Genomic DNA, 22,196 nt, shown 5'->3' on the forward strand with positions numbered 1-22,196 from the left:
GGCATGGATGAGGACTACTGAAGGGCCTATGAGAAAAACAAACTCAGTTACATGGGATGTACTCTTTGCATCATCTAACAGCTGCCATGATGTCAACCTCTGCACCAGCAACTACCACAGCAACCTCTGCACCATCCCCCTCCATCCTCCATCACCGTACCTACTGTTAGGGAGAATTCTCTCTTTAGGCTGAATTCCCTAACCTAGTGAGTCCCCCAGCAGCTTTGCTGGATTTCTGGAGTTTGTTTTTTTCTCCTGCCAAGAGTGAGACTCTTTTTCTCCCACTCTTGGACAATATTTTATGGTGTTCCTTTGACTGTTAATGTGTTTTATGGGCTATGGGGTCCTTTACTCCTTAGGGTTTCATGTGTTTTTACTATGTGTGTTACACAGCACCCTCCGTGCCGTAACACTGGAGTGTCTTAGTGACACCCCACCATAGACTCCATACCCTGGGACTAACTACTGTTTCCGAGGGCATGTAAAGTCACCATTGGCTTTACTAGTCCCAAATTATTAACAGAAACTGGTACAAACCATCCTATTGTGGACGTACTGGTCGGGGCAATTCGATTGCCCCGGGGTCTGTTAGTCGAGGGGGCACGTCTCCGTCCCCCCTGATCGAGGTTTGGCTGGTGGCAGTGGATACTACTTTTTATATTCGACCGCGAATATATCCCTATGGGATTTTCCCATTGTTCGAGGCTACCAACTTTAATTATTTAATTCTCATAGCCTCGAACATACCGCCAGTTTATTTATTTAATATTAATTCGCCGGTTGGTATTTTTTGCCAGGACTCGATTCTAAAATGGCGTTTGTGTTCTCTTCTGTGACTCCAACCCAAGTGGAGCCTTTTGTTCCACTTTTTGGCGGGCTTCTCCACAGAAGCCTCCAAAAGTGGTGCCACTCTGTCTGGGTACCACAGGGGGTGTGGGAGGGGGTTTAGGCACCCTGGATTGAGTTACCTTGGTAACTCAAGTAGCACTCTTGTGTGATTGGCCCAAGTGGTGAGCCGGCCGGCTCACCACTTAGCATGTTTGATTGACAGCTAGGCTGAGTGAATGGGGGTATGCTGCATAAAAGCAGAGCTTTGGGGACTGGAACTTCAGAAGTCGCCACAGGACCTGAGAATGCGACGAGGGAGAAGCTGAGCCGACCTACCACGACGACACCACCGGTGGAGCCCTGCAGAACCGACTCACTACTTCCCGATGACAGAGAAGATCTCCCGGCTGGAGAGGCTTCTTCCCCTGACTTTTGGGCACAACCAGTTTACCTTCTTTTCTTCACACCCCAGACCAGTTTTTGGTCGAGCTGCCCGTGCCAAGCACCCCGGCAGCTGGATAGCCACTTACCACTGAACCGCGAATCAACGGACCGCTCCTTGAGCTGGAGAAACTCTGCGGCTGGTTTCTTCCCTGGCAGTGCAACAGATTCCTGTCTTCCTCCCCGACGAGATCCTCTCTTCCCCCGGACGAAGCACCGACTTCCGCTGCAAGGAACAACTGCCCCCCGCTGGAGTGTTCTCACCACTTTAAGGTACCGTGTCCGCCAGGCCTTCCTTTCTAAAGATTGCTACAAGGTAATAATAACCCCTTAACCTTCTGGACTGGGCTGGCCGCCTTGACCCTCTAACTGGTCCCTTTCTTTGGTCCAACTCCTTTTTGAACCTTTACAAGACTTTTGTGCACTGCAACCGTGTGACCTTGGACACATTTCGTTTTGATCCTCACAGTGGATCCGGCATACTGACTCTGAATTCACGGTGTTACTTTGCCTTCCTCTCTTGTTGTGTTCGTGAAAAAGTGTTGGGATCTGTTTCAATTTATTCTCTGCTTTTCTCTCCCTTTTTTAAAAACAAATTATTAGAGTGCCATCTACGTTAAGTGCTCACCGCTGTCTGAAAATAAGTGGGGCTTTACTTAAGACTTGTCTAATATTCTAAGGGAGTGTATATCTTTTAGTGACCATGTTTTTGAATTGCTTACTATTAGTGCCTGTGTGTTTTTCTAGATCTGGTTTTAAATAAATAATTATATCTCTTTTACACCAAGCCCTGGTCAGTGTTTACTTGTTCTATTGTGTTCTCTTGACCTATTGTGAATACTCTTTATACTGCCTAACTCTTCTTGAGGGAAGTCTGACTGCTCAGCCACAGCTACCAAGTGAATCTGTGTGGTACAGACTGCTACCAAGTGGGTTTACTGCCAAACACCTGTAGTCTTAAATCTTTTGCAGTGGTCCCGGTCGCCAACGGCGCCAGGACAGAGTCCAAAGATCCCCTATAAAGGGCCGCTGGGCTTTTACCCGGGGGCGTGATGCCTGCTCCCGGGGGTGCTGGGCCTGGCCTGGTGCTCCGGGGGTAGGCATCATGACAGGTACAGAGGATGGGGTTAGGGTGGATGGATTGGTGTAGACAGGGGGGGTAGGATGAGTGGGTTCTGGTACAAAGGGTGGAGTAGGGTGGGTCAGAAGACAGAGGCTGGCAGTACAGTGGGCGTGGGAACTGAGAGTAAGGTTTGGGTGGGTGAGGGTAGAAGAGGAAAGGTAGGATGGATTTAATAGAAAGGGTGGGGATACGGTGAACAGGGCTAGAGAGGGTAGGGTTATGATATGTGGCCAAGAATAGAGGGTGGGGTAAGGGAGGGTGAGTGTTTGAACAGAGGGTTGTGTAAGGATAGGTGATTGGATGTAGAGATGATGGGGTAGACAATATGGTGTAAGGTGGCTGTAGGTGGTGCAGGCGGGGATAGAACAAGTGTGAGTAAGGTGGCTAAGGGTAGAGAGGGTGCAATAGGTTGAGTTTGGTTAGAGACAGTGAGGGTGTAGTGGATGGAGATTGAGAGTATGGGCCTAGGGTGCATAGGTGGCAGTAGAGAGGGTAGGAGTGGAGTGAGTTAGTATGGATACGCAAGATGGAGTAGAGTGGTTGAGAGTAGAGAGGCTGGAAGTACGGTGGGTAGGTGAACCTGAGTAGCCTATTGTGCATGATGGTAAAAGGGAAGGGGTAGGATGGATTTGATTTAAAATGTGGGGGTATGGTAGGCAGGGGTACAAAGGGTGGGTGTACAATGCATGGGCAAGGGTACAGGGGAAGAGGTGAAGGAGAGTCAGTAAACAGAGTGTATGGTAGGGTAGGTGAGAGGAGGTAGAGAGGATGGGATTATACAGAGTGGGGGTAAAGAAAATGCATGTAATACAGGTAGGGATAGACAGGATTGGGGTAGAGTGGCTAGACAAACATTTCAAAAGAGAAAACGTAAATACTCCAATCTTAACTCAATGCATTCCCAATGCTATATCCCCATAACGCAATTTTCAATGTGATTGTCAATCTATTCTCTTCTAATATATATATGCTATTGCACTTCAGAACTGGAAAACCCCAAGTTAGGCTGGTCCCAAGTTTCCAAATGGGTTGAATTTCCAGGGTTTTGTTCCGGGAACTTCCTCACCTTATCCACCCTAATGCTATATTCCCATAATGCCATACCCACTCTATATTTTAAAACATTTGCAAGCCATCGCTAAAACTATATTCAGATAGTCCAGAACAAGGCCTGCAGATACCGTCTGTAGCTCCATTATACACAAGGATAGCTGATCTTCACTGATAACTGGGAACCAAGCTGAAACTCACTGAGGAGGCCCAACAAGGCCGAAACATGCTGGGGTTGCTTGTGTTTCCATGCAGAGGGGACCTGGCATAGCAGTTTGAGCAGGGCTGCTCACATTGGTGGCAATACCTCACTGATTTTCATGTGGCTTGAACCCTTTTGCAATGGCAAAGGCGGGCTAAAAAACAGTGGTGTGGTAGGTTGCCCAGAGCAATGCCAGTGGTTCAGATTAATTTGAAACCTTCCACCACTAACTTTTTTGGTTTTACTTCACATAGAACTGGGCATCGAGATGTTAGACAAACATCTAGTGAAGCTGAGTAAGAACTTCTACCAGGCCTGGATCAGAATCAGAACCCTCTGATCGGAAGACTCACTGCCACCACTGCAAACCCTTTCGACCGCAACTCGCGGCCCATCACGGCGAAGACTCTGTGAAACCAAACCTACTGTGACAAGTCTACACAGACCATGAAGAATCCAAACCCACGCCTACATAATCAACCCGAGAAGATGGAGTAATGAGGCTCAAGCCTTGGTATCCACTAATCACTGCTGATGGATAAAATCTATCAGCAAGAATAAGACAGACAGACGGCATTGCTAAAAGCCATGCATCAATCACAGATACATTTTGACCTGTTTTGACAATGGTATTGTTAAATATAAAGGATGGCAGGCAATGCGCAGTGGGAATACATTATTTGCCATGGATCTCATGCTATGGTTAAGCAGTACTCTAAAGGCCCATTGTTTTATGGCTAGTTTCTTGATGACTGTTATGACACATCGCACAACCCCAACTAGCCAGTTTTAAACAGAATGGAAAAGGGAGAAAAATAACTGGCTGCAAGAATAACATATTACCAGGTACTGTTTTACCCATAGCGAAAAATATATGCTCTATATGCTATATATGTAAGTAAACATATATCTTGAAGTGAAATATACAAATGTAGTACAAATTGAACCTTTTGTTTTCGGTCCTTTTGATTCGAACCAATTGTAATTCGAACCTTTTGATTCAAACCTTTGACCTATATCCCTTTGGGCCCAATAGGTATAAAACATGTTTTTTGTTTCGCTCTCTTCTGATTCCTGCGGGATTCCCTTGATATTCCCATGATTCTGGCAATTAACTCAATCAACTACAGATACTGTGACACTGAACTACCCATGCCAATGGTATTCCCCTGGTATTCCTGTTATAATGCGGAAACGCTCAAAAATAAAAATACACAGTCACTTACCAAGTCCCCCCTTCCTCTTTCCATGGTCTCCCCAGTCTCATCCGCTGCTTTTTCCCTCCCTGGCCCTCTCCCAATACCCCAATTCACTCTTTGATTCATGTGACACATTTTCGGAGCATGTCTTACATTATTAACGCAGAAATCTCACAAGATTCCCCCAGTATTCCCCCAATAATCAAAAAACGTTCAAACTCTAACTGGCTTCCCCTGTATTACCTTGGTAATGGTTCGCATTGAGCAAAAACAAATGGTGGCCTTCCATTTCTGCAAAGTCTCTTTGCTGCAATCACCATGTGAGATATAGCTATATTTCTGTGAGACGGGGGCACAAATACTTTTTAACCTACTGGATGGGGGGGTGCTGGTGTGCGACTTCGAAAATGGCCGCTGCCTGAGAGGCTCCAGCTATGGCTGCAACATCCTTTACAATATCCTCTGCCCTGGGACACTGTTTGACCACCGGAGCTTGCGACTACATTTCTAAACATTGGGGGCCTTCTTTGAACCCAAAACTGTGGCTGCGGCGCACCGGGAGGTGCGGTGGAAATACCTGTGTGCGGCGGCCTCGTCGGACTGCTGGAGGCTGCATGGGGGAGGGGCGCCCGCATTGCTGAGAATGGCAGGCTGACCCAGCGGCTGTATTGCATGTTGGTGCTCGCCTGGACTGTGAATCCTCTTCACCCTGGTTGCCACGAGAGGAGGGTGGTCTCCTGCGCTGCCCAGCATGGGCCCCCTGTATGAGGGAGCTACCCCCCTGATTGCTGCCGGTGAATGCCTGGACCCCTACTTGGGGCACTGTTGACCGATAGAAGTGCAAGGTACCCCGCAGCTGCCTACCAGCCGACCATACGGGGCTCGCTCGCACTCCCTGGCCGGCCCCCACCGAAGCTTCTGCCCCCTTCTGTGGCTGCCACACAGCCCATTCAGTCTCTCATGGCAGCATCCCGGCAGGCGGAGCAACTGCTACATCTGTCATCTGCCCCCGGGCTCAGGACCCAACGGGCGGCCGCTGGCCCCGGCAGAGCACTAAACTACATCCAACTGTTCTGCGGAGACTACGAGGTGGAACCCCTGGACTTCCACCAGACAATTATAGGCTCCTGCCCCCCTCTCCTAGGTCAGAGTGCACACAGACCAGGGGATCCTGAACTTGCAAGGTCGGCCGGAAGGGCGTACAGCAGGAAGGGGCACTAAGCAGTGTTCTGCTCCATTTCCTGACTGTCAGCACTGCGGATGCCACTGCCAGCCATCACTGAGTCTGGCAATGCACACATTGGATGGTAGAAGCTGGTCTGCTACTCGGCCCGTCTTCGGAAGGAGTACACACCTGGACCGGTATCCAGTCATTATTTCGAAATACAAAGCATCAAAAACAAATCCATTGAATATTTACCATCAAAAAGCCATTCCCTTGAATGGCCATTCCCTTGAAAAGAATTTGATGGTTCCATGGACAAGTTATGGATAAGTATTAGGGTTGGGGTAGGGACTAGGGTTAGTTTAAGAGTAAAATTAGGGTTGGGGTTAGGGTTGGGGCTTGGGTTAGATTTACAGGTTAAATTAGGGTTAGGGTTGGGGTTTGGGATAGTTTAAGGGTTGAATTAGGGTTAGGGTTGGGGATAGGGTTAGGGTTGGGGCTTGGGTTAGATTAAGGGTTAAATTAGGGTTAGGGTTGGGGCTAGGGTTAGGGTTGGGGACCTGTTAGGGAGAATTCTCCAGAATGGCTGATGTCCCTTACCTACTGAGTCCCTCAGCAGCTTTGCTGGATTTCTAGGATTTATTTCTTCACCTGGTACGAGTGTGAGCCTTTTTTCCCACTCTTACAGGTGTTCTGCTGTGTGTATTTAACATTTTCTTGTGTTCATAGACTGTGGAGCCCACCTACTTCATAGGCATCATCTTTTTACTGTGTGTTACACAGCACCCTCAGTGCAGTAACACATTGTTGTCTTTTAGACGTCCCAACTCCGACTCCATTTTTCTGGGACTGACTACTGTCTACCAGAAACATGGAAAGTTGCCATTGACTTTATTAGTCTCTTTTAAAACTCACAGGCCCAGTACAAACTTTCTTAAATAGAGTTCTGGAAAGGGTTAATACTTATTCCTTTTTGTCTGTTTCGCTTGGAGCATTGTTTCCCTCCCTTTTCATTAAGACTTGGCTGGTGGCAGCGGTCACTACCCTATTTTTCCTACCGCGGTTATCTTAAATAACGCTTGTATTGTTTTAGGCTATCTTGGTAGCCTCAAACTTAAACCTACTAGACCATATACGTTTTTTTACGGTTCCGGCTGGGTTTATTTGCCATTTCTTTTTGTAAAAGTCTTCCTCATGTTTTACTCTACGCACCAAACCAGGCTTGGTTCCTTTGTTCGCCGACCTTTCACGGGCTTCTATACAGAAGCCCTCCTTAGGTGCCTGTATGTCTGGGTGGACAGGATGTGAGGGAGGGTTTAGGACTCCCTACACAGGGACTCCTTGTAGACCCATGTCACACTCTGATCTGATTGGCTGTGGTGACTGTCCCGGCGGGACAGCCTCTTTCCTGTGTGATTGAAGGCCAGGCTGTGTGAATGGTGGGAAAACTGCATATAAAGCAGGTCTTTGGGTCTGGAAAGGCAGAGTCGCCACTGGAATGAGGGAACCGAAGAGGAGTTGACAGAAGAGGACCCCTACAATGACTGAACCGCCCGGTGAAGCCCTGCTGCAGGTCCGAATTTTCATACTCCAATGACAGGGAAGATCTGCAAGAAATCTTCTTCTCTAGAGCTGGTGGGACCAACCGGTTCACCCAGACTCCAAGCAAGGCTCCCTTCTCCGGTTGAATTTGCTGTACAGACCTACAGCGGACCGGATAGCCAGGAGGAACGGATCCTGCTTGCGTTTTAAGAAGCGCACCTTTAATTTGTTGCTTTGCTCTGCTGCTGGTTTCTTCCCTGGGCAGTGCAGGACCCTCCAGTCACCCTACATTTTGTCAGTCCGACAGTCGCTTCAGGAACCGTGAGCCTGCAGGACCTGCCAGGAATGTCCGCCTCAGCTACAGCCTTCTTCTCCATTTAAGGTACTGTTCAAATCCGGTTGTTCGTTTCGTCCAGCCGCGGAAAAAGTGTGAGAAACCTTTTGCCAATCCGAGGGCTTGTCCTTCTCCATTCTTTAAACTAACATTTCTGCCGACCAACTTCGTCCAGAACTCTTGGCAAGGACTTAACTACGAACTACCCTGAACTGTGTGATCTTGAGCAAAAGACACTGACCCATTGACTTTGGGCCAGGCCCTGTTTGAATCTGATTTCCTCACTGTAGTTCCTTTTTCTAGATTGCCCTGCTTACTTACTTGTTGGTGCTACTCAAATTCTGCCTAACTTTGTCTTTCCCTCCCTTTTCAATTGCTGGAGTGCCATTTTGCTCACACTTCATTTTGAGCCTAACTTGTCCAGAATCTATGGGGAGTGGTGTAGTGTATTAAGAGTGTGATTTTTCAACTGCTTTACTTTAGTGAACTGTTATACAACTGATGTGTAAATAAATGTATATTATTTTATAAGTCTGGCTGCTCAACCATCGCTACCACTTTACTGTGTAGTACAGGCTTGTACCAAAGGTGAATGTGAACTGTCACTAGTAGTCTTAATTGTGTGTGGTGTTCCCAAAGGGTACTGCATATAATTCTGCCTAACAGGGGCTGGGGGGGATCCCCCCAATATAAAAAAAATAATAATAAAACGTTACAAGGAGCTGGCCAGTGCCGAAATTTCAGCACTGGACAGAACCATGTAATGCTTTACAGTTAGAAAAAAAGCATGTTAATGATACTTTTTACATGTAAAAGTGCATTACCATATAAACACCCGGAAGCAGTAGCAGGAAGGCAGGGCTCCCAGACCACGGTATCGGTGTACTCATTGAAAGATTTAGTTAATATCCATTGAACAAAAAGAAACAGAGTTTCTTAAGAATAACACAGAATATTTGTCTTTTTAATTAAAAAGGAAACAGCGATATGCCGATACATTTGATATGCCACTGTCCGATCTAATAGGTGCCAGGGAGTGCCACCCTCGTCGTTGGGAGTCATTACATTTTAAGCAAAGATTTTGCTATTCTTTTTAGTTTTAGCTATTAGGTGGCACACGTATCCGCAGAAACTATTGCAGAACAGTACAGGTGCGAAGGAGGGAGTTGTGGCTTCAGAATGAAACACTGAACGTGAGAAGATTGATGTGCTTTATTTATACATGATGAAGTCAGCTCACATTACACAGAGGCCCTGCTGGGCATGCAAGAAGCTGCATTGAGATGGCACATTACAAACTGGTACCCTGTCATAATTAAATGGAAGTCTCTGTTCATTAAGCCAATGGGGAACGGTATGGTTAAACTGCAGGGGGGTCTTGTTAGTGCTGTGTAGTTTTACACAGCTGGGAACCTTGACGTAAAACATCCTTCTCCTCTGCGTCCCACTCTCCTCGGCCAGCTTCCCGCTGGTCTCATGCGCATGCGTGGGCTCCTCCCACGAGATCAAACTCTGGTGAGATTTGTGCGGAGGTGCTTCTCCACATACCTCACTTTGTTGAGCAGCGTGATGCTACTCCATATTGAAGTCTCTGTATCTTGCCGGCCTTGTCTTTCATCATGGGTGGCTCTCACTTGTGGGTGAATCGGATAGTCCTGCCTCACTTGCTTCCTCACTACATTGGGGTTGTGAAGTTGTACTTTTCTCTCTTGTCTCTGTCACTAGCGGTGTCCTTGTCTCTACATTGTTCTCTTTCCGGGGTTGAGTTGCGCCTGTCTCTTGCTCATGGACTGACTCGGAGTCAGCTGTAATGGGTTCCTCCACAGAGATTTCTCTCATCGTGAGACCGTCTTTTGAATAGGGCGACTCATTCCAAGTTCCGCCCTCTGCACATATGTGGTTGGTGCCTTTGTAAGTCAACGCTATCAGAGAGCCGTACTTGGATCCCATCGTCTGGTCTTTCTGGGGCAACTTAATTCACTATATCTCCTTACTTCTGTTCTGGTCACCCTGTGCGCATCACTGAGCATCTTCATGTGGTCCTTGTTTTTTTGGCTTCTCCATACCAGCTCAGTCATGTCTATCCTCTCATTTGCCTCCCCTTGGACAACCATGGGGGAACCAGAGTGGATGCGGCCCTCTTCCCTCTTAACATGTGATGTGCTGCTTTGGCTTCATTTGCTGTCTTGTAAGGGTCCATTGCCGCTGCCGATTGTAGAGCACCCGTCACAAATCTTTTAGTCCTTTCCACAAGCCCATTGGGTTGGGGGTGATAGAGGCTTGCTTTGACCCGTCTAATATTGTGTGAGTGTAGAAAGGACTCAATGTCCCTTGACACAAGTTGTATGCTGTTAAGATGAATTTCTGAACTCTGACCTGGTGGGCAGAGTTTCAGAAGGCCAGCCTAGTTTCTTGGAACAGGGTAACCTTCTGGACAAGCCATGGTAGCATTGGCGGCGGTCGAGACTAGGACTCAGGAGGGGTGAGGGCGATTGAAATCCCACAATGATCACGCACAGTAAACAAAACCACAAATTACTCTCAGGTGTGTATCAAAAATATACATACATTTATTGAATTTTAAGTCAAACACAAAGTAATTACTCAGCAGTAATAACAAAACCAACAAAACACTAATATAGCAAACATATATATAGTAACCAATGGTCAACAGGGATATTACTTAGTACAGTTCCACAACATGCAAAGAAAGGGGTTATACAGTGTGAACATCTCTGTGGCAGGCCTTCACAATTAACACCCTAGCTAAGAGGCAGTCCAGTCCCTAAGATGAGAGGAGCCTAGAGCTCAAAAGTACTTTCAGTAATAGCGCACAAAATCGTGCGGTTAAGACAAAACGGGGACTCTTCAAGGGGCTGTAGTGACTCAGAAAGGTGGGTGAGGCAGTGATGAATAAGTTCCCAGTATTTGAGGAGGGTCTCCCCAGATTATGAGGACGGCAACCCCAGGTGAGCTGCAGGGACCCATTACCCCATTCCTTGCCTCATGCGGGCTCTTACACCCCCCCAACCCAGACCCTCTCGTACTGCTCTGACCCGTTCCCCTGCCCCCCCCTCCGCCCGCCTCCCAGACCTCCCTCCCCTGTGGTTGGCCACTCGGGCCTTGCTGTGTGCCTGGGCCTGCAGCTTCACCTGGCCGAATGCCATTAACAGCACGGCGACCCCAGGTGAGCTGCAGGGACCCATTACCCCATTCCTTGCCCCATGGGGCCTCAGACACCCCCCACACCCAGACATCCTCGTACTGCTCTGATCCCGTTCCCCTGCCCCCCCCTCCGCCCGCCTCCCAGACCTCCCTCCCCTGTGATTGGCCACTTGGGCCTTGCTGTGTGCCTGGGCCTGCCGCTTCACCTGGGAGAACGCCATTACCAGCACGGCAACCCCAAGTGAACTGCAGGGACCCATTACCCCATTCCTTGCCCCATGCGGCCTCAGACACTTCCCATGCCCAGACCCCCTTGTACTGCTCTGAACTTGTTCCCCTGGCTTATACTCCCTCCGCCAGCCTCCCGGACCTCCCTCCCCTGTGATTGGCCACTCAGGGCTTGTTGTGTGTCTGGACCTGCAGCTTCACCTGGGAGAATGCCATTACCAGCATGGCGACCCCAGGTGAGCTGCAGGGACCCATTACCCCATTCCTTGCCCCATGCAGCCTCAGACACCCCCCCCCACCCACAGACCCTCTCGTACTGCTCTGATCCCATTCCCCTGGCTTCCCCTCCCTCCGCCCGCCTCCTGGACCTCCCTCCCCTGTGATTGGCCACTCAGGCCTTGCTGTGTGCCTGAGCCTGCCGCTTCACCTGGGAGAACGCCATTACCAGCACGGCGACCCCAGGTGAGCTGCAGGGACCTATTAGCCCATTCCTTGCCCCATGTGGCCTCGGACACCCCCCACCCCCAGAACCCCTTTTACTGCTCTGATCCCGTTCCCCTTGGCTTCCCGTCCCTCTGCCCGCCTCCCAGACCTCCCTCCCCTGTGATTGGCCACGTGGGCCTTGCTGTGTGCCTGGGCCTGCAGCTTCACCTGGGGGAACGCCATTACCAGCATGGTGACCTCAGGTGAGCTGCAGGGACCCATTACCCCATTCCTTGCCCCATGCGGCCTCAGACACCCCCCACCCCCAGACCCCTCGTACTGCTCTGATCCTGTTCCCCGTGGCTTCCCCTCCCTCCCTCCGCATCCCGGACCTCCCTCCCCTGTGATTGGCCACTCAGGGCTTGCTGTGTGCCTGGGCCTGCAGCTTCACCTGGGAGAATGCCATTACCAGCATGGCAACCCAAGGAGAGCTGCAGGGACCCATTACCCCATTCCTTGCCCCATGCGGCCTCGGACACCCCACCCCCATACCCCCTCGTACTGCTCTGATCCCATTTAGCTGGCTTCCCCTCCCTCCGCCCGCCTCCCAGACCTCCCTCCCCTGTGATTGGCCACTCAGGGCTTGCTGTGTGCCTGGGCCTGAAGCTTCACCGGGGAGAGCGCCATTACCAGCATGGTGACCCCAGGTGAGCTGCAGGGACTCATTACCCCATTCCTTGCCCCATGGAACCTCAGACACCACCCACCCCCAGACCCCCTCGTACTGCTCTGATCCCATTCCTGTGGCTTCCCCTCCCTCCGTCCGCCTCCCAGACCGCCCTCCGCTGTGATTGGCCACTCGGGCCTTGCTGTGTGCCTGGGCCTGCAGCTTCACCTGGGAGAACGCCATTACCAGCACGGCCACCCCCGGTGAGCTACAGGGACCCATTACCTCATTCCTTGCCCCATGCGGCCGCAGACACCCCCCACAAACAGAACCTCTCGTACTGCTCTGATCCCATTCCCCTGGCTTCCCCTCCCTCCGCCCACCTCCTGGACCTCCCTCCTCTGTGATTGGCCACTCAGGCCGTGCTGTGTGCCTGGGCCTGCAGCTTCACCTGGGAGAACGTCATTACCAGCACAGCGACCCCGGTGAGCTGCAGGGACCCATTAGCCCATTCCTTGCCCCATGTGGCCTCGGACACCCCCCACCCCCAGAACCCCTTTTACTGCTCTGATCTCGTTCCCCTTGGCGTCCCCTCCCTCTATCCACCTCCCGGACCTCCCTCCCCTGTGATTGGCCACTCAGGGCTTGCTGTGTGCCTGGGCCTGCAGCTTCACCTGGGGGAACGCCATTACCAGCATGGTGACCCTCGGTGAGCTGCAGGGACTCAATACCCCATTCCTTGCCCCATGGAGCCTCGGACACTCCCCACCCCCAGACCCCCTCGTACTGCTCTGATCCTGTTCTCCCTGGCTTCCCCTCCCTCTATCCACCTCCCGGACCTCCCTCCCTGTGATTGGCCACTCAGGCCTTGCTGTGTGCCTGCAGCTTCACCTGCGAGAATGCCATTACCAGCACGGCAACCCAAGGTGAGCTGCAGGGACCCATTACCCCATTCCTTGCCCCAGGCAGCCTCAGACACCCCCCACCCCCACACCCCCTCGTACTGCTCTGATCGCATTCCCCTGGCCTCCCCTCCTCCCGCCCACCTACCGGACCTCCCTCCCCTGTGATTGGCCACTAGGGCCTTGCTGTGTGCCTGGGCCCGCAGCTTCACCTGGGAGAATGCCATTACCAGCATGGCAACCCAAGGTGAGCTGCAGGGACCCATTACCCCATTCCTTGCGCCATGCGGCCTTGGACACCCCCCGACCGCCAGAACCCCTCGTATTGCTCTGATCCAATTCCCACTGGCTTCTCCTCCCTCTGTCCGCCTCCCAGACCTCCCTCCCCTTTGATTGGCCACGTGGGCCTTGCTGTGTGCCTGGGCCTGCAGCTTCACCTGGGGGAACGCCATTACCAGCATGGTGACCTCAGGTGAGCTGCAGGGACCCAGTACCCCATTCCTTGCCCCATGCGGCCTCAGACACCCCCCACCCCCAGAACCCCTTTTACTGCTCTGATCTCGTTCCCCTTGGCTTCCCCTCCCTCTGCCCGCCTCCCAGACCTCCCTCCCCTGTGATTGGCCACTCAGGGCTTGCTGTGTGCCTGGGCCTGCAGCTTCACCTGGGAGAGCGTCATTACCAGCATGGCGACCCCAGGTGAGCTGCAGGGACTCATAACCCCATTCCTTGCCCCATGGAGCCTCGGACACCACCCACCCCAAGACCTCCTCGTACTGCTCTGATCCCGTTCCCCCTGGCTTCCCCTCCCTCTGCCCACCTCCCAGACCTCCCTCCCCTGTGATTGGCCACTCAGGGCTTGCTGTGTGCTTGGGCCTGCAGCATCACCTGGGAGAATGCCATTATCAGCACGGCAACCCAAGGTGAGCTGCAGGGACCCATTACCCCATTCCTTGCCCCATGCGGCCTCAGACACCCCCACCCCCAGAACCCCTTTTACTGCTCTGATCTCGATCCCCTTGGCTTCCCCTCCCTCTGCCCGCCTCCCAGACCTCCCTCCCCTGTGATTGGCCACTCAGGGCTTGCTGTGTGCCTGGGCCTGCAGCTTCACCTGGGAGAGCGTCATTACCAGCATGGCGACCCCAGGTGAGCTGCAGGGACTCATAACCCCATTCCTTGCCCCATGGAGCCTCGGATACCCCCCACCCCCAGACCTCCTCGTACTGCTCTGATCCCGTTCACCCTTTCTTCCCCTCCCTCTGCCCACCTCCCAGACCTCCCTCCCCTGTGATTGGCCACTCAGGGCTTGCTGTGTGCTTGGGCCTGCAGCTTCACCTGGGAGAATGCCATTATCAGCACGGCAACCCAAGGTGAGCTGCAGGGACCCATTACCCCATTCCTTGCCCCATGTGGCCTGGGACTCCCCAACCCCATACCCCCTTGTACTGCTCTGATCTCGTTGAGCTAGCTTCCCCTCCGTCCGCCCGCATCCTGGACCTCCCTCCCCTGTGATTGGGTACTCGGGACTTGCTGTGTGCCTGGGCCTGCAGCTTCACCTGGGAGAATGCCATTACCAGCGTGGCAACCCCAGGTGAGCTGCAGGGACCCATTATCCCATTCCTTGCCCCATGTGGCCTCGGACACCCCCTCACCCCCAGAAACCCTTTTACTGCTCTGATCCCGTTCCCCCTGGCTTCTCCTCCCTCCGCCCACCTTCCAGACCTCCCTCCCCTGTGATTGGCCACTCAGGGCTTGCTGTGTGCCTGGAACTGCAGCTTCACCTGAGAGAGCGCCATTACCAGCATGGCGACCCTAGGTGAGCTGCAGGGACTCAATACCCCATTCCTTGACCCATGGAGCTTCCGACACTCCCTGCCCCCAGACCCCCTCGTACTGCTCTGATCCCATTAACCTAGCTTCTCCTCCCTCCCCCCACCTCCCGGATCTTCCTTCCCTGTGATTGGCCACTCAGGCCTTGCTGTGTCCATGGGCTTGCAGCTTCACCTGGGAGAATGCCATTACCAGCATGGAAACCCCAGGTGAGCTGCAGGGACCAATTACCCCATTCCTTGCGCCATGCGGCCTTGGACACCCCCCCACCGCCAGAACCCCTCGTACTGCTCTGATCCAATTCCCACTGGGTTCCCCTCCCTCCGTCCACCTCCCAGACCTCCCTCCCCTTTGATTGGCCACGTGGGCCTTGCTGTGTGCCTGGGCCTGCAGCTTCACCTGGGGGAACGCCATTACCAGCATGGTGAGCTCAGGTGAGCTGCAGGGACCCAGTACCCCATTCCTTGCCCCATGCGGCCTCAGACACCCCCACCCCCAGACCCCTCGTACTGCTCTGATCCTGTTCTCCATGGCTTCCCCTCCCTCTGTCCGCCTCCCAGACCTCCCTCCCCTATGATTGGCCACTTAGGGCTTGCTGTGTGCCTGGGCCTGCAGCTTCACCTGGGAGAGCGTCATTACCAGCATGGCGACCCCAGGTGAGCTGCAGGGACTCATTACCCCATTCCTTGCCCCATGGAGCCTCGGACACCCCCCACCCCCAGACCTCCTCGTACTGCTCTGATCCCGTTCCCCCTGGCTTCCCTTCCCTCTGCCCACCTCCCAGACCTCCCTCCCCTGTGATTGGCCACTCAGGGCTTGCTGTGTGCCTGGGCCTGCAGCTTCACCTGGGAGAATGCCATTACCAGCATGGCAACCCAAGGTGAGCTGCAGGGACCCATTACCCCATTCCTTGCGCCATGCGGCCTTGGACACCCCCCGACCGCCAGAACCCCTCGTATTGCTCTGATCCAATTCCCACTGGCTTCCCCTCCCTCTGTCCGCCTCCCAGACCTCCCTCCCCTTTGATTGGCCACGTGGGCCTTGCTGTGTGCCTGGGCCTGCAGCTTCACCTGGGGGAACGCCATTACCAGCATGGTGACCTCAGGTGAGCTGCAGGGACCCAGTACCCCATTCCTTACCCCATGCGGCCTCAGACACCCCCCAACCCCAGAACCCCTTTTACTGCTCTGATCTCGTTCCCCTTGGCTTCCCCTCCCTCTGCCCGCCTCCCAGACCTCCCTCCCCTGTGATTGGCCACTCAGGGCTTGCTGTGTGCCTGGGCCTGCAGCTTCACCTGGGAGAGCGTCATTACCAGCAGGGCGACCCCAGGTGAGCTGCAGGGACTCATAACCCCATTCCTTGCCCCATGGAGCCTCGGACACCCCCCACCCCCAGACCTCCTGGTACTGCTCTGATCCCGTTCCCCCTGGCTTCCCCTCCCTCTGCCCACCTCCCAGACCTCCCTCCCCTGTGATTGGCCACTCAGGGCTTGCTGTGTGCTTGGGCCTGCAGCTTCACCTGGGAGAATGCCATTATCAGCACGGCAACCCAAGGTGAGCTGCAGGGACCCATTACCCCATTCCTTGCCCCATGCGGCCTGGGACTCCCCAACCACATACCCCCTTGTACTGCTCTGATCTCGTTGAGCTAGCTTCCCCTCCCTCCGCCCGCATCCTGGACCTCCCTCCCCTGTGATTGGGTACTCGGGACTTGCTGTGTGCCTGGGCCTGCAGCTTCACCTGGGAGAATGCCATTACCAGCGCGGCGACCCCAGGTGAGCTGCAGGGACCCATTATCCCATTCCTATCCCATGTGGTCTCGGACACTCCCCACCCCTAGACCCTCTCGTACTGCTCTGATCCAATTCCCACTGGCTTCCCCTCCCTCCGTCCGCCTCCCAGACCTCCCTCCCCTTTGATTGGCCACGTGGGCCTTGCTGTGTGCCTGGAACTGCAGCTTCACTTGAGAGAGCGCCATTACCAGCATGGCGACCCTAGGTGAGCTGCAGGGACTCAATACCCCATTCCTTGCCCCATGCGGCCTCAGACACCCCCCACCCCCAGAAACCCTTTTACTGCTCTGATCTCGTTCCCCTTGGCTTCCCCTCCCTCTGCCCGCCTCGCAGACTTCCCTCCCCTGTGATTGGCCACTCAGGGCTTGCTGTGTGCCTGGGCCTGCAGCTTCACCTGGGAGAGCGCCATTACCAGCATGGCGACCCTAGGTGAGCTGCAGGGACTCAATACCCCATTCCTTGCCCCATGCGGCCTCAGACACCCCCCACCTCCAGACCCCTCGTACTGCTCTGATCCTGTTCTCCATGGCTTCCCCTACCTCCGCCCGCATCCCGGACCTCCCTCCCCTGTGATTGGCCACTCAGGGCTTGCTGTGTGCCTGGGCCTGCAGCTTCACCTGGGAGAATGCCATTACCAGCACGGCAACCCAAGGTGAGCTGCAGGGACCCATTAGCCCATTCCTTGCCCCATGCGGCCTCGGTCCCCCACCCCCATACCCCCTCGTACTGCTCTGATCCCATTCAGCTGGCTTCCCCTCCCTCCGCCCGCCTCCCAGACCTCCCTCCCCTGTGTTTGGCCACTCAGGGATTGCTGTGTGCCTGGGCCTGCAGCTTCACCTGGGAGAGCGCCATTACCAGCATGGTGACCCCAGGTGAGCTGCAGGGACTCATTACCCCATTCCTTGCCCCATGGAACCTCAGACACCACCCACCCCCAGACCCTCTCGTACTGCTCTGATCCCATTAACCTAGCTTCTCCTCCCTCCCCCCACCTCCCGGATCTTCCTTCCCTGTGATTGGCCACTCAGGCCTTGCTGTGTGCATGGGCTTGCAGCTTCACCTGGGAGAATGCCATTACCAGCATGGAAACCCCAGGTGAGCTGCAGGGACCCATTACCCCATTCCTTGCGCCAGGCAGCCTTGGACACCCCCCCACCGCCAGAACCCCCCCTCATACTGCTCTGATCCAATTCCCACTGGCTTCCCCTCCCTCTGTCCGCCTCCCAGACCTCCCTCCCCTTTGATTGGCCACGTGGGCCTTGCTGTGTGCCTGGGCCTGCAGCTTCACCTGGGGGAACGCCATTACCAGCATGGTGACCTCAGGTGAGCTGCAGGGACCCAGTACCCCATTCCTTGCCCCATGCGGCCTCAGACACCCCCACCCCCAGACCCCTCGTACTGCTCTGATCCTGTTCTCCATGGCTTCCCCTCCCTCTGCCCGCCTCCCAGACCTCCCTCCCCTATGATTGCCCACTCAGGGCTTGCTGTGTGCCTGGGCCTGCAGCTTCACCTGGGAGAGCGTCATTACCAGCATGGCGACCCCAGGTGAGCTGCAGGGACTCATTACCCCATTCCTTGCCCCATGGAGCCTCGGACACCCCCCACCCCCAGACCTCCTTGTACTGCTCTGATCCCGTTCCCCCTGGCTTCCCCTCCCTCTGCCCACCTCCCAGACCTCCCTCCCCTGTGATTGGCCACTCAGGGCTTGCTGTGTGCTTGGGCCTGCAGCTTCACCTGGGAGAATGCCATTACCAGCACGGGGACCCCAGGTGAGCTGCAGGGACCCATTATCCCATTCCTTGCCCCATGTGGCCTCGGACACCCCACCCCCATACCCCCTCGTACTGCTCTGATCCCGATCAGCTAGCTTCCCCTCCCTCAGCCCGCATCCCGGACCTCCCTCCCCTGTGATTGGGTACTCGGGACTTGCTGTGTGCCTGGGCCTGCAGCTTCACCTGGGAGAATGCCATTACCAGCACGGGGACCCCAGGTGAGCTGCAGGGACCCATTATCCCATTCCTTGCCCCATGTGGCCTCGGACACCCCCCCACCCCCAGAAACCCTTTTACTGCTCTGATCCCGTTCCCCCTGGCTTCTCCTCCCTCCGCCCACCTCCCAGACCTCCCTCCCCTGTGATTGGCCACTCAGGGCTTGCTGTGTGCCTGGGACTGCAGCTTCACCTGAGAGAGCGCCATTACCAGCATGGCGACCCTAGGTGAGCTGCAGGGACTCAATACCCCATTCCTTGCCCCATGGAGCTTCGGACATTCCCCACCCCCAGACCCCCTTGTACTGCTCTGATCCGTTCTCCCTGGCTTCCCCTCCCTCTACCCACCTCCCGGACCTCCCTCCCTGTGATTGGCCACTCAGGCCTTGCTGTGTGCCTGGGCCTGCAGCTTCACCTGGGAGAATGCCATTACCAGCACGGCAACCCAAGGTGAGCTGCAGGGACCCATTACCCCATTCTTTACCCCATGCAGCCTCAGACACCCCCACCCCCACGCCCCCTCGTACTGCTCTGATCGCATTCCCCTGGCCTCCCCTCCCCCCACCCACCTACCGGACCTCCCTCTCCTGTGATTGGCCACTAGGGCCTTGCTGTGTGCCTGGGCCTGCAGCTTCACCTGGGAGAATGCCAGTACCAGCATGGCAACCCCAGGTGAGCTGCAGGGACCCATTACCCCATTCCTTGCCCCATGCGGTCTCGGACACCCCCCCGACCCCCATACACCCTCGTACTGCTCTGATCCCATTCAGCTGGCTTCCCCTCCCTCTGCCCGCCTCCCGGATCTTCCTCCCCTGTGATTGGCCACGCAGGCCTTGCTGTGTGCCTGGGCCTGAAGCTTCACCTGGGGGAACGCCATTACCAGCACGGCGACCTCAGATGAGCTGCAGGGGCCCATTACCCCATTCCTTGCCCCATGCAGCCTCAGACACCCCCACCCCCAGACTCGCTCGTACTGCTCTGATCCTGTTCCCCGTGGCTTGCCCTTCCTCCGCCCACCTCCTGGACCCCCCTCCCCTGTGATTGGCCACTCGCGCCTTGCTGTGTGCCTGGTCCTGCAGCTTCTCCTGGGAGAACGGCATTACCAGCACAGCAAACCCAGGTGAGCTGCAGGGACCCAACACCCCATTCCTTGTCCCATGCAGCCTCAGACACCCTCCCACCCCCAGGTCCCTTCGTACTGGTCTGACCCAGTCCCTGTGGCTTCCCTCCGCCCGCCTCCTAGACCTCCCTCCCCTCTGATTGGCTGACTGTCTGCCCTTAATTGACCCAACCAAGGCAGCCCTCTGCCTGGCAGACCTGCGGCTAAGGGCCCTAAGGCAAAGGGCGGCTCCAGCACTGGCGGCTCCAAGATGTCTGCTGATGTCCACAGGGGAAGCAAAGGAAGACAGCAGCTAACAGACACCAACAAAACTGTAAGTGTGGTATGGGTGGGTCGTAGAGCAATCACTGTACTCCAGAAAGCCCTCGCACACTACCTACAACTCCATAGCTTTGACTATCATATATGTTGCACTACACTATGCACTAACATACTGTTATGTTATGCTGCTTGGCATTTGTATAGCACTTTGCATATCATTGATAGGTACGCACAGCCAATGTTAACTAGTGCCAATGTTTACTAACTCATAGAAAACAGTCAGGATCAGCCTATGTCACCTTTGACAGGTGTAATAATTGTTAGCATGCACCACATCTGGAAGGAATTGTAAATGTCAGCATGTTGCTCACTTGGTTGGAGTGCTCGATGTAGCCTGCCTCGCATCTAGATAGAGTTGTGAATGCTAGCATATGCCGCACTTAGTTGGAATCCTCAACGTAGCCTGCGTCACATCTAGATAGAATTGTGAATGTTGGCATGTGCACACATAGAGGGAACTCCTAAACTTAGCATGAGCCACATCTAGATAGAACTGTAAATGAAAGCATATGCCGCACTTAGTTGGAATCCTCAACGTAGCCTGCGTCACATCTAGGTAGAATTGTGAATGTTAGCATGTGCACACATAGAGGGAACTCCTAACCTTAGCATGTGCCACATCTAAATAGAATTTTAAATGTCAGCATATGCCGCACTTAGTTGGAATACTCAACGTAGCCTGCCTCACATCTAGTTAGAATTGTGAATGCTGGCATTTGCACACATAGAGGTAACTCCTAAGCTTAGCATGCACCACATCTAGACAGAATTGTGAAAATCAGCATATGCCACACTTGGTTGGAATCTTCAACGTACCCTGCGTCGCATCTAGATAGAGATGTTATTCAATGATTGATATATGACTCTGCTGCCAAGCCTAGACCAAGCATGCAATCATGAATCAATAACCAACCTACTAACAATTTTACTCCTCTGCATACACCTCTCAAACTCAAACCAAACACAACCACAAGCCTTAAACGCAACAAACCGCACAAACTTCACTACACTGCAACAACAAAACAAACCACACATAGACTTGCACAACAACATACAACAATTACCAACCGAAAAACACCCCAAGCCCAGCCAACGGACCCACCGGGCTGAGGCTGCCAACAGCACATCACTGCTATCTATCACTTCTCCAGCTCATTGCCACTAACTCACTCCCCCTCTCCCGTTTTCAGAGCCGCCAGAGCGCCAGGGGACGACTCCGGTGGTGATAGAGCACGGTACAAATATCCTTTAACAATAACATTAACATGAATATTGTTGATGGACTGGTTTAGATGGAATTGCACTTTTACATGTAAAATATAGGTTTTCGATGCTTTGGCACTCGACTGTTTGTAGTCGATGCTTTTGCAAGTTGACCCTTTATTTTCGAGGAATCACTATAAACCACCTGGACCGCCTCCCGTGACCTGTTGGCTGCTGTCATTAGACTTGTGCTCCAACAATATACCGGTGAGTGAGGTGCCCAATAACTGTGCCACACTCTAACTCTCTCCACTCCCAGTGTGCAGGCCTTAGAGCCCTCACACCATCCTGCGCACTCAGATGTGGGTGCTGCCCCGACACGGCGCCACCCTACACTGCATCCGTTCTCATTGTCAGACTGCTAATCACAAGTTAAGCAAACGCCCTGGGGTGCTTGTGTCTTGAGGTGCCTGAGCCCACGGCACCGGTAACGGCGTCAAGAACACCAGTACCTCCCCAAGTGAACCACACATTGTGATTGTGACGATTGCCCACCAGAAATTGGCTCAACCTCTCCCCCTTGGATGGCTGATAGTTCCCCCAATACACACCCCGAGGCAGGAGTTGTGCAGTCCCATGCTTGTTGCTGCTCTCTCCATGTGCCTGAGGTGCCATTG

General features: G+C 53.9%; 1 long non-coding RNA gene across 2 annotated transcripts in view; it reads left to right on the plus strand.

Moving 5' to 3' along the window:
• Nucleotides 1-18,710: 18,710 nt before the first annotated feature.
• The window catches only part of LOC138526067 (uncharacterized), an 819,057-nt gene continuing 815,571 nt past the window's right edge, over nt 18,711-22,196 (plus strand). For both annotated transcript variants that reach the window (XR_011283476.1, XR_011283475.1), the window contains exon 1: nt 18,711-20,308. This is a non-coding gene — a long non-coding RNA (uncharacterized lncRNA). The remainder of the gene's footprint in view (nt 20,309-22,196) is intronic.

This window comes from Ambystoma mexicanum, chromosome 7p (genome assembly GCF_040938575.1).
Source record: "Ambystoma mexicanum isolate Mex_15411 chromosome 7p, UKY_AmexF1_1, whole genome shotgun sequence".
Taxonomy (NCBI): domain Eukaryota; kingdom Metazoa; phylum Chordata; class Amphibia; order Caudata; family Ambystomatidae; genus Ambystoma; species Ambystoma mexicanum.